The sequence below is a fragment of the Mastigoproctus giganteus genome, chromosome 3 (genome assembly GCF_048544385.1).
Source record: "Mastigoproctus giganteus isolate SK-2022 chromosome 3, ASM4854438v1, whole genome shotgun sequence".
Taxonomy (NCBI): domain Eukaryota; kingdom Metazoa; phylum Arthropoda; class Arachnida; order Uropygi; family Thelyphonidae; genus Mastigoproctus; species Mastigoproctus giganteus.
In genome coordinates, this window is record NC_143577.1 from 147124505 (window position 1) to 147138336 (window position 13832).

A 13832-nucleotide genomic window follows, 5' to 3' on the forward strand; every position below is an offset into this window, starting at 1 on the left:
GTCATTTGTCCACTAACACTGTAAGCAAGCAGCTCCAGCTTATCACCACCCCGTTGGTGGTGATAAGCTAGATCAGCACAGTTATCTCCAAAGAGCAGTAGCATCGAACGAAGTACTATCTAAACAGGTTGGCCATTAATCGCTTTATTTTTCTTTTCTACTGATCAATTATAAAGAATGAAATAGTCTTTTGGATAAGGCACGAGAATATTTTAATTTCTGAGAATTTTCGGCGAATATTCTCGTTTATTGTGAACATTCTCTACTCATATTATTATTAATAATATAGTTTGTTCAAGGTCATGACGTAGTTACATATTACTGGTTAAAAGGAATACGTACTTGAATTTAAAACCTTTCATTAGCAACAAGAACATCTTTACTAAAACGTCTAAAATCTCACTAAATATTCACTCCTCGTACATCCCCCCCCTCAGTTATGGTTATTGTTTAATTTTACACGAAGACACGTGTATCAATGTATGAGTATCAGTGTATTGCGTATGTAAATTGAGTGTATCCTATGCCATATCCTGTCAGTTTAGTCGGTTTGACTTTTTATCCATCAAAAGACAGTCGGAGAAACTGTGAAACGATTGCCCAAGACCGACTAACTCAACCATAAAAGCCATAAAATATTTTTTTCACAGAGAGCGGAAGGGCAGCGAAGATCTTTTTTCCCAGTGATTTAAGTCAGTCACGTTGAGGGAAAAAAGCTTGCAAATGACTTGAGGCGTCAGGTGTATTTATTTAAGAGTAAACAGAAAAAGTTTTCAGTTACAGAAAAAAGCAGTGCTTTTTTCTGTAACTGAAAATTTTAATCAGTTTCTCTTTGAGCACGGAAAAGTATTGAAATACCCAAGAAGCATTACATCTTAACGCTTCAGTTAGAATTATTATTATTATCGGTATTCTGCCAAGGGCAAGTCCATTCAACTCCTTCTCCATATCTTCCTGTCCTCACCCCTCCTCTTCATTTCTCCTCTCAATTTATTTATCTATCCATATCCACTATCTCTTCTCAATTTATCTCTCCCTGTCCACCATTCCCTCTCAGTTCATCTATCATAGTTTCCCTCAATTACCCCCTCAACTTTTGCCTCCATTATATCCTTCTTCATTTCCTCACCTCGCAACACATGTCTAATCCAATTTCTCTTCCAGCTTCTGATTATTTCAGTCAAACATCTCTTCCCATCAAGTTTTTTCAAAACCGAATTTCTAACTTTATCAACTTATCTTATCTTTTCCATCGTTCTCCACTCCCACATCTAAAATTTTCCAGTCTTCTAATATCAATACTTGCTCGCACCTGTCCTATTCTCTCTCCTCCTATTTCAATAATTAATTCAACTCGCGCCTTTCTCTTTCCACTCGCATAACTTTTTCTTTTCAATATTTATTCTGCTCTCATATCACAACTTTCCTTTAGCCTCTGAAAACATTTTTGTAATCCTTTCTCAGAATTTGCTATCTTCTGCAAATCTAATTCTCTCAATATTTTCCCTCCATCTTCACCACATTTAATTTTCCCTGCTCCTTATTTCATTATCGACCGCCTCGTTAAAATTAACTATTTCTTCTACATATATATTAAATAAACAAATGGTTAAGTACCAAATATTAAAGAGAATTCGATAAATTCCTTATCAAATGCTTCTTTAATGTTTAACAATTTCATCTATTTGACTTGACATTAGCAACACCGTCTAGTGTAGGAATGGACTGGTTTGTGACGCTGGTGAGGGCTCAAAGTCTGGAATGGATGATATAAGATTTATTTTGCGCACGTGTCGATCAGTTTTTGAGTGTCTGAAAGGTAGACTGGGTCGGAATCAAGATCTTTTCGACTTCTTTTCGAGCCCTGAATGAATGTGAGGGGGGAAAGAAAGACACACAGGTGTCCGTATCTCGACAACAGCCAAAAAGAGATTATCATAATCTCTTTTTGGCTGTTGTTAAAAAGAGATTATCATAATCGGGCCATCCGAGTACGATCACATCTGTCTATATGTCTCGTGTCAATAAACTGCGTTTATTCCCTGGTCGATTTGCTTGATTTCCTGGAAAAAAAAAACCAAAAAAACCGAGTTTCCAGAGGAAAATCATGTATCTACGCCAAAGACCAACTCAGCTAGACAGAGCGAAAAAAGTCCATAAAATTTTCCTGATCATTGACAGGATTCGAACGCGGTCCTTTTCCATCGTATGTGGGGAAGGACGCTGATTATACCGACTGTGCTACCCACGAGAGCGCACAACTATTCTTTGTAGGTACATACCCTGGGGTTGTTTGTGGTGAACTGTCTTTCGAATGTTTTATATAATTCTTTTAAATATCCGATAAAACTATGCACTATTTTTCATGAAAACGAGCTGCGTTATTAAATCATTTCTCAGAAGAATTTCTTATTTTTTAAACAGTCTGTGTTCATTTCTTTAACACTGTATAATCACAACGTTCATTCGAAATGCTAAACAAACGGGGAGAATGAAGAACGAATTATCTGCTCAAAATTTCTATTTGTTAAACGATGTTGTCCAATGGCGCATTTGTTCCTTGACACCTTTAGCCGCAGCGTGTACAGTATTGCAGACAAAAGTCAAATACGCTAAGCACTCCTGTCAGTACAAGAGAGGGAGTGGTGGGCAACGCAGCTTGTTGGATCTGCTGCTGATCAATGTCGCCAAACCACTCTAGCTTTCTCCTTTATCAGTTCTGCTCGCCTGCTCTTCATCGATCGACAAGGTTCGAGTGTTTGTCTCTCATGATTGCGACCATTTCAGCGCCACCCACTCGGGTCACGCGAGTAGCCAGGTGCGCGGGAAATAAAGAAGGTTGTTGCTGGGCACGTGCTCCCGAAAGAATTTAGGATAGAGTTACTTAGCGTTCTGATTACGGTAAGTTATTAATTAAAATCTTGACGCAAAATTATTTATCAAGTAGCATCTTTGTTATCACATACTGCAGTTTAAACAAGAACTCGTAGCATGAAGGTTGCGATAGAAGTTCTTCTGCTACCATAGATAGATGCCGCGAAATTATTGTTATTTTAGGAAATCACGCATCATTAAATAATAATGCATTTGACAACCTTCAGATTTCGAATTTTTGTGCATTCTGAGAGATGTATACGTATAATTTGATAGATACTAAGTCATTAAAACGCTAGGTCCTTGATATCTTTGTAGTTGTTTGCAATAGTTCTGTAAGAAAGAAATAACTTAGGTTAAATGATATTTTTAATAGTTCCATGGGGCCCGAAATAATTCTGGTTCTTCACAGACAAGGATCTAAGTGAAAAAGAACTGCATAATAGTGAAACAGGAATATTTTTACCTCTCTGCAATAAGAAGGACTCGATTGCATTAATTTAAATTAGTACAATTAATTTATTAGGATCAACATTAACGTAAATCTCACGCTTTAACTTTGTGACCTGCTTTCCGTAAATTAGTTGTATTATACGCAATGTGCAGCAAATCCCATCAACAAAGATTAACTTTTGGTAGCACACAGCAAGGTTTAGAGGTAAGAAGAAGGAAGTCTTCCTACATACTCCCTGAAGAGGGACTATCAAGTGCTAAAGATGTCAGTGGATGAACGTGTCCAGGTGGGCCTCAAGCTATCCTTTTTAGAAGAGTAGGGTAGATCCTAAAATTGGCAGGAAAGTTGTAGAATCGCCGTGAATAAAAATTTAAGAAATACTGATAATGTTAACGTCGTTCATACATATAACAACGCGCTACTGATCAGTTTACAAAGGCACATTACAAACTGTATGTATTTCTAAAGCAGGCTGAGTTTTGTTGATGCGACGGCCCTTAATTTCTTTAAGCTTCATGGTTTAAAAATACGGTTTCGGTTCTCTCTGAATTAGATGAAATTTAGCGCAAACATACACTGCATGTATATGCTATGTACATGCAGTATACGCAACATTCTTGAATTTTATACTGTACTGACACATATGCTGAATCAATAGATCAGAGAGAAAAAGAGTCAGCGATGTCTATTGATCTGGTTTGGTCCAGAGAAGACACGGATTTCACTTTAGAAAATTGTGGTATCAATGCGCGTAAAAATGAATGATGTTTTGATGTTGCTACAGTATTATTATTGGAATATTATACTTGTTTGCTGCCTTCTTCAAAATTAGGGAAACAAAAATCTTCTGGGAACGGATTTTTCCTTCTTTTTTTGGAGTAATACCTAATGGATTTCTTTCTATAACGGTGAATAAATGCAATTTACTTAACGTAAATTATATTTACGTATCGTAGCGATCATAATTAGTGATAAGTAGTCTACTACCAATACTCCTGCTGTATAATAAAGCGAATTAAATTAGACGAACCGCATAATAATGAGTTTGGGAGCTTCTTTCAGTGCTACAATTTAAACTTAATCAAGGGAGACTAATCATGAGATTATTCATCTGAATATATTAACCGAAAATTACAAACTTGAGAATAATTCAATAATTTAACAAGCAATCCCAAGGGCACGAGCAAAACCATTCATCTTGTGAGCAATTCCCATATTTGAAAGTGCAATATGTTTAATTTTGTACATGTTTGTACATAGGGATGAAAACGAGGTGGGGAAAACCTAATACATACAAGATGGGTAAAAAGCAACGTTAGTGTTTTTTCAGGTGCGTTAGAATATACGCGTAAAGCGTCTATTATATTTACCATGTCGATCAATCCGCATATAATAACTCGACTCCTAGTGGATGGATTTTCATTAAATTTTATTTTGGATCATTTAGAAATATTTGTCGAGCAAACCCAAATTTCATTAAAATTGGACCAATAAAAATCCAGCAATACTTATATCTTCCTCATTTTTTTCTATTCATATCACATAGGACATCCATATTATTATTATTGCTCTGATATTATTTTTCCTTGATTGGAGGATTCCACTCCGTGACGGGTACTGCTATCAAGTACACAGGGTGGTTGTAATGTCTGGTGTTAATGTTGGTCAAGGAACTCTCTGACTATCCTACAGGTGTTCAGGATTGCGACTTTCTGGAGTTCCTTGTAGGTGTTCTCTGGGAGACCTATTGCTGCTATGTAGGATCTTTGGCACCATACCGGTGGTTGATACGATGACCGGGATGGTCGTTACTTCTTGCATATGCCACATCTCTTTGACCTCATGTCTCAGTTTCGTGTACTTCCTAATTTTTTCCTCATGAGTTTTCTGGGCAATGCTAGTGTTGGGCACCGCTATGTCAATCAGGTAGGTACCCTTTTCCATCTTGTCCACAAGGGTTAATATCTGGTCTGTTGTGCGTGATGGTCTTATCCGTTATTATGGCGCGGTCCCAGTACATCTTGTGGGTTTGGGTTTCTAGTACTGCCCGGAGTTCGTACTTGTAGTATGGTACATTTTCTTTGGTCAACTGGTATTTCCTCGCTAGCTTCTGATGTATTATCCTGGCTACCTGGTCGTGTCTATGAGTGTACTCAGTCTGGGTGATTGATCACCTTGCACCCTGCAGTGATGTTTTGGATCATTTCTGAGGCCAGGTGGCATCGTCGACATGTGTCATCTGACATTCCTGGCTCCTTTGCGATGTATTTTCTATAGTTTCTGGTGTTGATTATTTGGTCTTGGATGGCCAGCATGAATCCTTCAGTCTCGGGGAAGAGTGTCCCGCTTGTGAGCCATGCATTGGAAGCAATGTTATCGATGTGATCTTGATGGAGGTCACTGTAGTGTCTGCCATGGAGTGTCTTCTTTGCCCATCTTTCTAGCTTCGTTTCTTGTGCCGTCTGGGCGGGAGGAGGCTCTTCGCTTAGGTTGAGTGGGGTATACCACTTATCTATCTTCCTTATGGCCTGGTGGCAAACAAAACCACAAATTATTATTAGTGGGTTTTTTTGCTGACTCTAGGGTTCCCCCCATTCGCCGCTTTGTCATCTTGTGGTGAGGTAAGCGTGATCGCCGGCCGTTTGTGTGTAGTTAGAATATGTGAAGGTGTGATTTTTTTGTTGTTGTTGTTGTTGTGTTGAGTGGCAGGCGTCAGGCGATTTAGCAAGAGGGGTGACAAACACGAGTTTGATTGCCCCCTATCTTTCATTTCTATCTACACAGAGGCAGGCCAGGTTCATCTTTTAGCTCTTGCTGAGCGTCCCCAGGACTGATGGTCTGGGGAAGCCCTTGGAAATATAGGAAAGGCGAGCGGATGTATAACAGGTAGAAGATGGGACTTGGGATGATATAGTGATAGAAAGACGGCGATGATAGTCAGAGGTATCCCGTAGAAGTAGGAAGGAGGAGTTGTTAGTTAAAGTGAGTAGAGCACTTGACAAAAGGTCCAGGAATCCCACCCTTCAGTAGGGGTCAGCGGGCAGTAAAGATTCCACCCCAGGTGGGGGTCAGTAACAAAGATTCCATCCCCTCAGTCGGGGTTAGCAGGCAGTGAAGATCCACCCCAGGTGGGGGTCAGCACGAAGATCCCCCCCTTGGTAGGGGTCAGCAGGAAAGATCCACCCCTCAGTGGGGTTAGCAGGCAGTGAAGATCCCACCCCCAGATGTGGGTCAGCAGCAGAGATCCCACCCCTCTGTAGGGGTCAGCAAGCATCAGATCCCACCCACCGGTGGGGGTCAGCAGTGAAGATCCCATCCCAGTTGCGGGTCAGCAGCTTAGATCCTGCCCCAGATAGTGGTCAGCACAGGATCCCATCCACTGAAGATCAGGGTCTGCTGTGTTTTATGCCAAGGTGTGGATCTGTAGTGTTCATCACTGGATATCACTATGAATGAAGTTAGGTAAGTCACAGGTGAAGGAATGGTCCCATTAATGTGTCTCAATCTGATCTTGTTAGAGTTTACATATCAGGATGTCATTGGCGCTGTCATTGAGTAATAGTTGTCCTACGCTTGAAGAGGGCATTAGCATACCTGCAGAAGGCTGCTTAGTTAGCCTGAGTTACAATTAATTCCGGTGCTTCATCTTGGGTGTAGCAGCCAGTCTCAATTTCAAGTTGTGTCCGGATGTCCACGTACAAACGGCAGTCATACATCAGGTGGCCCCAAGATTTCCTGTTTCCGCAGGTGCAATCTGGGGTGTCTGTGAGGCCCATGCTGTAGAGTTTTTCATTGAAGCTACCATAGAATTAACAAGAATAGGGCATGGAGCCCTGGAGTGAACCATTTAGTGTGGTTTTTGCTGTTCTCAGCTACCTTTGGTAGGAATTTACGGGTGATTGCTCAGTGCTGTGTGTTGTTCCATTTCTCCTGCCAGCTGGAGACTAACAGCATTCTTATTCTATTCAGATCTTGTTTGGCAGGTCTATCTGGATGTTGTGAGCATTCTCCTCTATGTTACTTTTGCGGAGAAACTATCTGGTGATAAACAACTTCCATATCAAGGGGAATCTTGCAAATAAGGAAGGAACTGGAGCGCAAAGGTGGAGGTTGTTCTGCAGGTCTTGGTCATTGCTAGGAGGGTAGCCCTTTGGGTCTGTAGTAGTTGATTTCTCACATCCTGTATGTTGCCTCTGTGCCCCCATGCCCCAGCTCCATATGTTATTATTGGAAACATAATACAATTGTAGTATATATTTAGGGTTTCGGGTTTAAGGCCCCACTCCTTCTTAGTTAATTAATAATTAACTTCTTACTTAATTAATAATCATTCTTATATATGTCTTGACTTTTTCTTTGACATACTTGATATGTTGGAGAAAAGAGAGTCTGCAATCAAAGATTACTTCAAGGTATTTTGTGCTGGCCACGCTTTTAATGGATTGGCCATTGTACCTAACAGTGAGGGGCCTTGTCGGGTCTAATCTCCCCAAAGGGGAAATTAGACCCTTGTCGGGCTGTGCTGTCTTGTGTGGGGAGATCTGTAGCTTATGCTGAGTAGTCCTTGATCTGTCGTTCTATTTTGGCTCTGGAGTTTCCCTCTACCAGCATGGTAAGGTCATCTGCGTACGCAAAGAAGGTGGTATTTGGGTATTCCTTTCTGAGCAAGGTATCAAATACCATTGTCCAGCACAGGGGGAGGCCTCAGAGTGGACCCCTGTGGGCAGCATCTGGTAACAGGTTTAAAGAAATTTGATGAGTTTAAAGAAATTTTAAAGCACGTACCAACTAGATGGCTTTCTTTACAACCATGTATAGAACGAATTTTGCTTTCATGGAAGGCTTTGAGCCTTTATTTCGTAAGCAAACCAAAAGACTGTTCCAAACAGCTTTTTGAAATCCTTCAAACTAATTAAAATTCAACAGAGGTCCATATAATTACAGAATTATATTTTCTTTTCTCAGTGTATATGATCGAAATAATCTGCAAAGCGATAAAAGAGCTTGAAAAGAATGAAACATGTGCCAGTGATATATTTATATAATGAATGATCTAAAAAATTCACTGAAGAATCGCCTTGATCAAGAATTTTTTGGGTATCAAGTTCATCAGCATTTTCAGAAATTAGACCCTGTAATTAGACCCCATTGAAATATTTAGGAAAGAAATTTAATTTTAATGAAAATACCCCTTTTTCGAAAAAATCTAAAAATCGAAAAACTAACGGTGAATATAAATGATTTATTTGATGTGGTTTCAGTACTGAAACAAATTATGAAACTGTGTCAACCTCTGAAAAAATTGAAAACTTGTTCAAGTACTTCGAGTCAATGGCATTTAATTTTGAAAAGTGTTGATTTGAATCTTTCAAATATTTTCAAGGTCATTTCGTATGTTTTTTCAGTGCCGGAGACTTCGACAAATTCAGAAAGGATTTTTAATGTAATGAACTCGAAGAGGTGGGATGGGCAAAATAGATGTTCAATTTTACTCATAAAAAGCGAACTAATGATCTTCAATTTTAAAGATATTTTTTCTTAGAAAATTAAAAATGATGCCGAAGTTCCTAAGGTTGCTCGATGTAGTAAAAAATACATTCAATGTGAATGATTTCTAGCTGTTAAACCAGTACGTTTTTTTTTTTTTTTTTTGATTTTTATCACCTATCTAAAATTGCTTAAGATTAATGTCAATTAATGCACTAAACTTCCATTAAAATATTTGGATCAATTCGTCTTTTTATATCGTCCGTTATCCTTTATATATAAATCCATATCCTTTCCCATAGAAAGCTATGGTTCACCATTAAATATTTTAAATTCTAATTTAAACTAAATTTTGTAAATACTTATAGTCAATATGACAACTAATTTTTAAACAAAAATCTAAAATTATAAACAAAATTTTTAATTATTAACTAAAATATCATTCAATTTTCTTTTTTGTGGTGGGACAGGGTGGAGTGAGTGTTGGAGAGTGGTAGCATTAATTAACATTAGCATTAGTAGAGGCATACGATGCATGAAAGCAAAGTTATGCAGCATCAACCCAAAAAAAAAAAAACCCTCCCATTTCACTCCTTTATTTGTTCCAATTATTTTTGGGTGTCCTTTAATCCAGTCATAGAAATCTGGCAACCCTAAGTATAACTGCATATATTCTTAACTCATGGTTTGGTCTCTCTCTCTCTCTCTCTCTCTCTCTCTCTCTCTCTCTCTCTCTGTCCATTTTCAGCGATCACCAAGTTGACTAGCTTCCAACAATCAACAACAAGGGCCAGGGAATTTCGGGAAAATTCTCGAATCTCTGTCCACAGAAACGGTAGATAGTAACTAAAGGGAACAGAGGACATTGGAACCGGCAGGCTGCGCTCAATTTTTACCCAAAACGTCAGGAGCATCTGCAATAAGCTCCACTCCCTACAATCACTCTTGTTCCTTGAGGAATTTGGGATTATTTGTCTTACAGAGACCTGGATGTCATCCAATAAACAGCTCGACACGTTGTTCAGAAACTCATCTTATCATGCAGCTACTAAAGATCGTATGGGAAGAAGAGGGGGAGGCGTTATTATTATTTACCATTGTAATTTTTCACTCTCCTGCCTGAGGTTCAGCTGTTCTGATCGCTTTGAAGCTTTTTGTGCCAATGTAACATACGGAAATCACCTGATCCAAATTTTTCTAATGTATTTCCCACCTGATCATACACAAGACTCCAGGGATGAACTGCATTCATGGCTTGCGAGCTACCTTGCTTCTGATAAATCTACCTTTCTTACAGGGGACTTCAATATGCCCACACCACGATACTCAGAAACTAGGCGAGACTTCATTACCTTCATTGAAAATTTAGGTTTGGATTTCCTTGAGTCACACCTTACGAGGGTACGACCAATCGTTACACCTAGTACTTCGTGGTACTGCAATTTTGTCGATCACAATACCGACCTTCACTTTTAATTCAGACCACAGACCACTCAGGTTTGCTTTTACCTTCCCGTCGATGCATCCTAGGAATGATAAAGTCCTAACCAAAACCATTTTCTCAGTTAATTTCATCAGGCAAGACGTCATAATGAGTTATCTCACCTCAACCAACTGGGCGGCACTTTCCATCCTACCGATCGAAGAAGCCACTAATTGTCTGGCTTCCCTCCTAAGGCAATAGTAATTCAAGGAGCTTCAAAAACCATCAGAATCTCTAAATGGAAAAACCATGGTTTTCAAAAGATCTGAAGCCCGCTTTTCTGGATAAGCAACGTGCCTTTAGGATATGGAAGAGGACTGAATCCACAAATGATTTCATTAGATTTTAAAAAGAAACGAGCATTTTATCTGAAGCAAAAGCGACACGCCAACGATAGATACATAGCTAATAGGTTAGTTTGCTCAAATCGGCCATTTGCAAAGCATTGCAAAGATATTAAGATAGTGAAAGCCTTTTCGTTGAGTGGACAGATAATACGTTTGGTGAGAGTCATGTGAAGAAGGAATCGTATCCTCCCATCTCCATTCCATTACGTGATTTGACTCCCCTGTCTACACTTAACATCACAAAGGAGAATCTGATGAAAGCAATAAACGAGTTACGAACAAAGCTACTGTCGGACCTGATGGATTTCCCTTGTGTATCGTTAAAATATCCCGTGTCTTCATTGTGGATGCTCTTTTACATATCTTTAATGAAATTTTATGAACCTCGACAGTGCCCCAGATTTGGATACACTACTGCGTCAAACCAATTTCGAAGAATTCGAGGCCAAAAACTGCGAAAGATTTTCGTCCTATTTCAGTGGGCTCTTTGCTCCTTAGAGTTTTTGAAAAGGCAATCCTTACTCAACTTATGTAACACTGTTTCCATCACAGACCTTACCATTCACACTGTGGTCCCTGGAAGATCTACTACCACCAATCTCCTTCAAACTCTCTTTCACATACAGGAAGCTTTGAATTCTCGAACTCAGCTCGACATAATTTTTCTGGACGTTAAATCTGCATATGACAGGATTTTCATCACATCCTTACTTAACATCCTGAAGAACTACTTCAGGATCTCAGATAACCTCCTCACCGTACTCAATAAAATTTTGCAGGAAAGATGGCTCCTTGTAGGGTACAATAGTCTCTCCCGTTCCTTTACTGCCTGCAGGGAGATTTCACAAGGTGGCGTTCTGTCAGCAACACTGTTTGCAGCTGCTGCTTTGGAACCTCTTCTAGCAAATTTCAAAAACATCATCTCTTACGCCGATGATTTGAAGCTCTTCATTCATTCGGATCAGCCAGAACAAGCGTTCTCAGTCCAAAGAGCTGCAATAAAACAAATAAATGAGATAAACACCTTTCTGCATTACATTAGACTCGAGCTAAATGCCGAAAAATCTGCCCGGATGACCTTCACAAAGAGAAAAATAATAATCCCAATGCATCTCTATAAATGGACATCAATAAAGAATGTCAACTCCCACAGGGACCTCGGTTTGGTGTGGGATTCGAACCTGTCTTTTCTGGAGCATTTCAAGGAAGCAAGGAACAAATTCTACGCAGCCATTTGGTCTGCTCGACAGAAACTGGTTGGTTACGGCAGTAATAAGCTAATACCTAGATTTGTCCAAACTTGTGTTGTTCCCGTGACTCTCTACGCGTCGAAAATCTGTTCCTCCGCTCCTCCAACCTACCTGCAGCAGTTCTTGGAGCTTGAGTATTGGCTGCTGCGATCCCTCAATAGGTCTTCAGGACATCCACTTACTATCTCTAGGGCTATACTGCATTCGCTGCATGGAATGACCCCTTGGAAACAAATAATCACTACTCGCAATATAATTACCCTCTCCCAGCTTATTTCAGGTAGACTAGATGCCCCCATCATTGACAAGCTCATCATTCTACCCAAAGATAGCAGAATAACAAATAATCACCAAACGTCTAAGATCTGACCAGCCCTCAACCAAATCGGCTCGCTCAGTCATATGTTTCCAGCAAACACGATTGGTCTCTTGAACGACCTAAATATTAACCCCGAGGCGTTTTGCGTGGGCAAGGTCTACAGATCCAAAGTCCTTGCTGACCTACTCAATGTTGGAATTTTAGATTTTTCAGGTCTCCTTAGCTCTTTGTAGGCTTCTGTGAGGACAAACTGCGCTTCCCCTCCAGTTCCGGACAGCTTTCTACAACTTTCAGGCTACCCCGCACAGTGCTTCGAGGGATGCGGAATTTATTTAGAACATTTATCTCGAATATTGTTTTAGCGGCTGTGATTTATTTGATCTGTATCCGTTATATTAATATATATATATATATTGTTAATATGTTATAGTTATGTTTACCCTCCTAGTAATGTTTTGCTGTCTAGGGGGTAGAGGTAACCTTTCCTTTTCCTTTACTTGAATAAATACATAAATAAACTAATCGTGCTCTCAGGTCTCATGTACGCTCACTCGTGAGTATCGATGAAAAAGTTTAACACCATCAACTGTCTGTTAGATCGAAAGCTACGTTGTTGAGCCAAAGAGGTTCTAACGGCGAAGTACGGCGAGTTGTGAGAACGCACAACTCACCGTACCTTATCATGGATGGGGTATCGCAGCCGACGACAAACTTAATTACTGTAAGAATAAATTACTATAATTAAATATAATAATTATTAGAATAAGTATTATAATATTACTATAATAGAATAAATTACCACCTCATGAAGTGGCTCCTGCCGTTGCCAACCACTCCTTGATGCCCAAGGAGTGGTTGGCAACGGCAGGAGTTATGTCCGCTTCCAGCACTGACAACAGAGTAGAGGCTATAACCGCACGCGATGGCTTCATCCATTGGAGTAGCGGCTCTTCGGAACTAAAATCGGCTCCTGGATTCACGCATGTTTTCGTAACTAGGATTGACCCTAATACAACCTCACAAGGCGTTTGGAATTTTATTTTAAGCAAGAATAGAGTGCACACCAGCGTCCGTAAAATGCGTACAAACACCCTTCTTATGCATCTTTCGATGTTCACCCTATGATTTAGACGGTATTCTTAACCCTCAGTTGTGGCCGCGTGGCTCTAGGATCAGGGAATTTCGGGAAAATTCTCGAATCTCTGTGCCCAGAAATCGCCGTTAGCAACTAAAGCGATCAGGGGATATTGGAACCGACAGACTGTGCTCGATTTTAACTCAAAATGTCAGGAGCATCTGCAATAAGCTCCTCTCTCTAAAATTTCTCTTGTTCCTTGAGGAATTTGGGATTATATGCCTTACAGAGACCTGGATATCATCCAATAAATAGCTCGATACGTTGTTCAGAAACTCATTTTACCACGCAGCTACTAATGATCGTATGGGAAGAAGAGGGGGGAGGCGTTATTATTATTTACCATCGTAATTTTTCACTCTCTTACCTCAGGACCAGCAGTACAGAACGCTTTGAAGCTTTGTGTGCCAGTGTTACATGTAGAAATCACCAGATCCAAATTTGTCTAATTTATCTTCCACCTGATCATACACAAGATTCCAG

The 13832-nt window shown here is 39.8% G+C and overlaps 1 protein-coding gene across 1 annotated transcript in view; it reads left to right on the forward strand.

Annotated features, from left to right (window-relative positions):
• Positions 1-2660: 2660 nt before the first annotated feature.
• The window catches only part of LOC150088316 (uncharacterized), a 144296-nt gene continuing 133124 nt past the window's right edge, over positions 2661-13832 (forward strand). The window contains exon 1 of the mRNA XM_090370711.1: positions 2661-2901. The gene's annotated coding sequence lies outside the window, so the exon portion shown is untranslated. The remainder of the gene's footprint in view (positions 2902-13832) is intronic.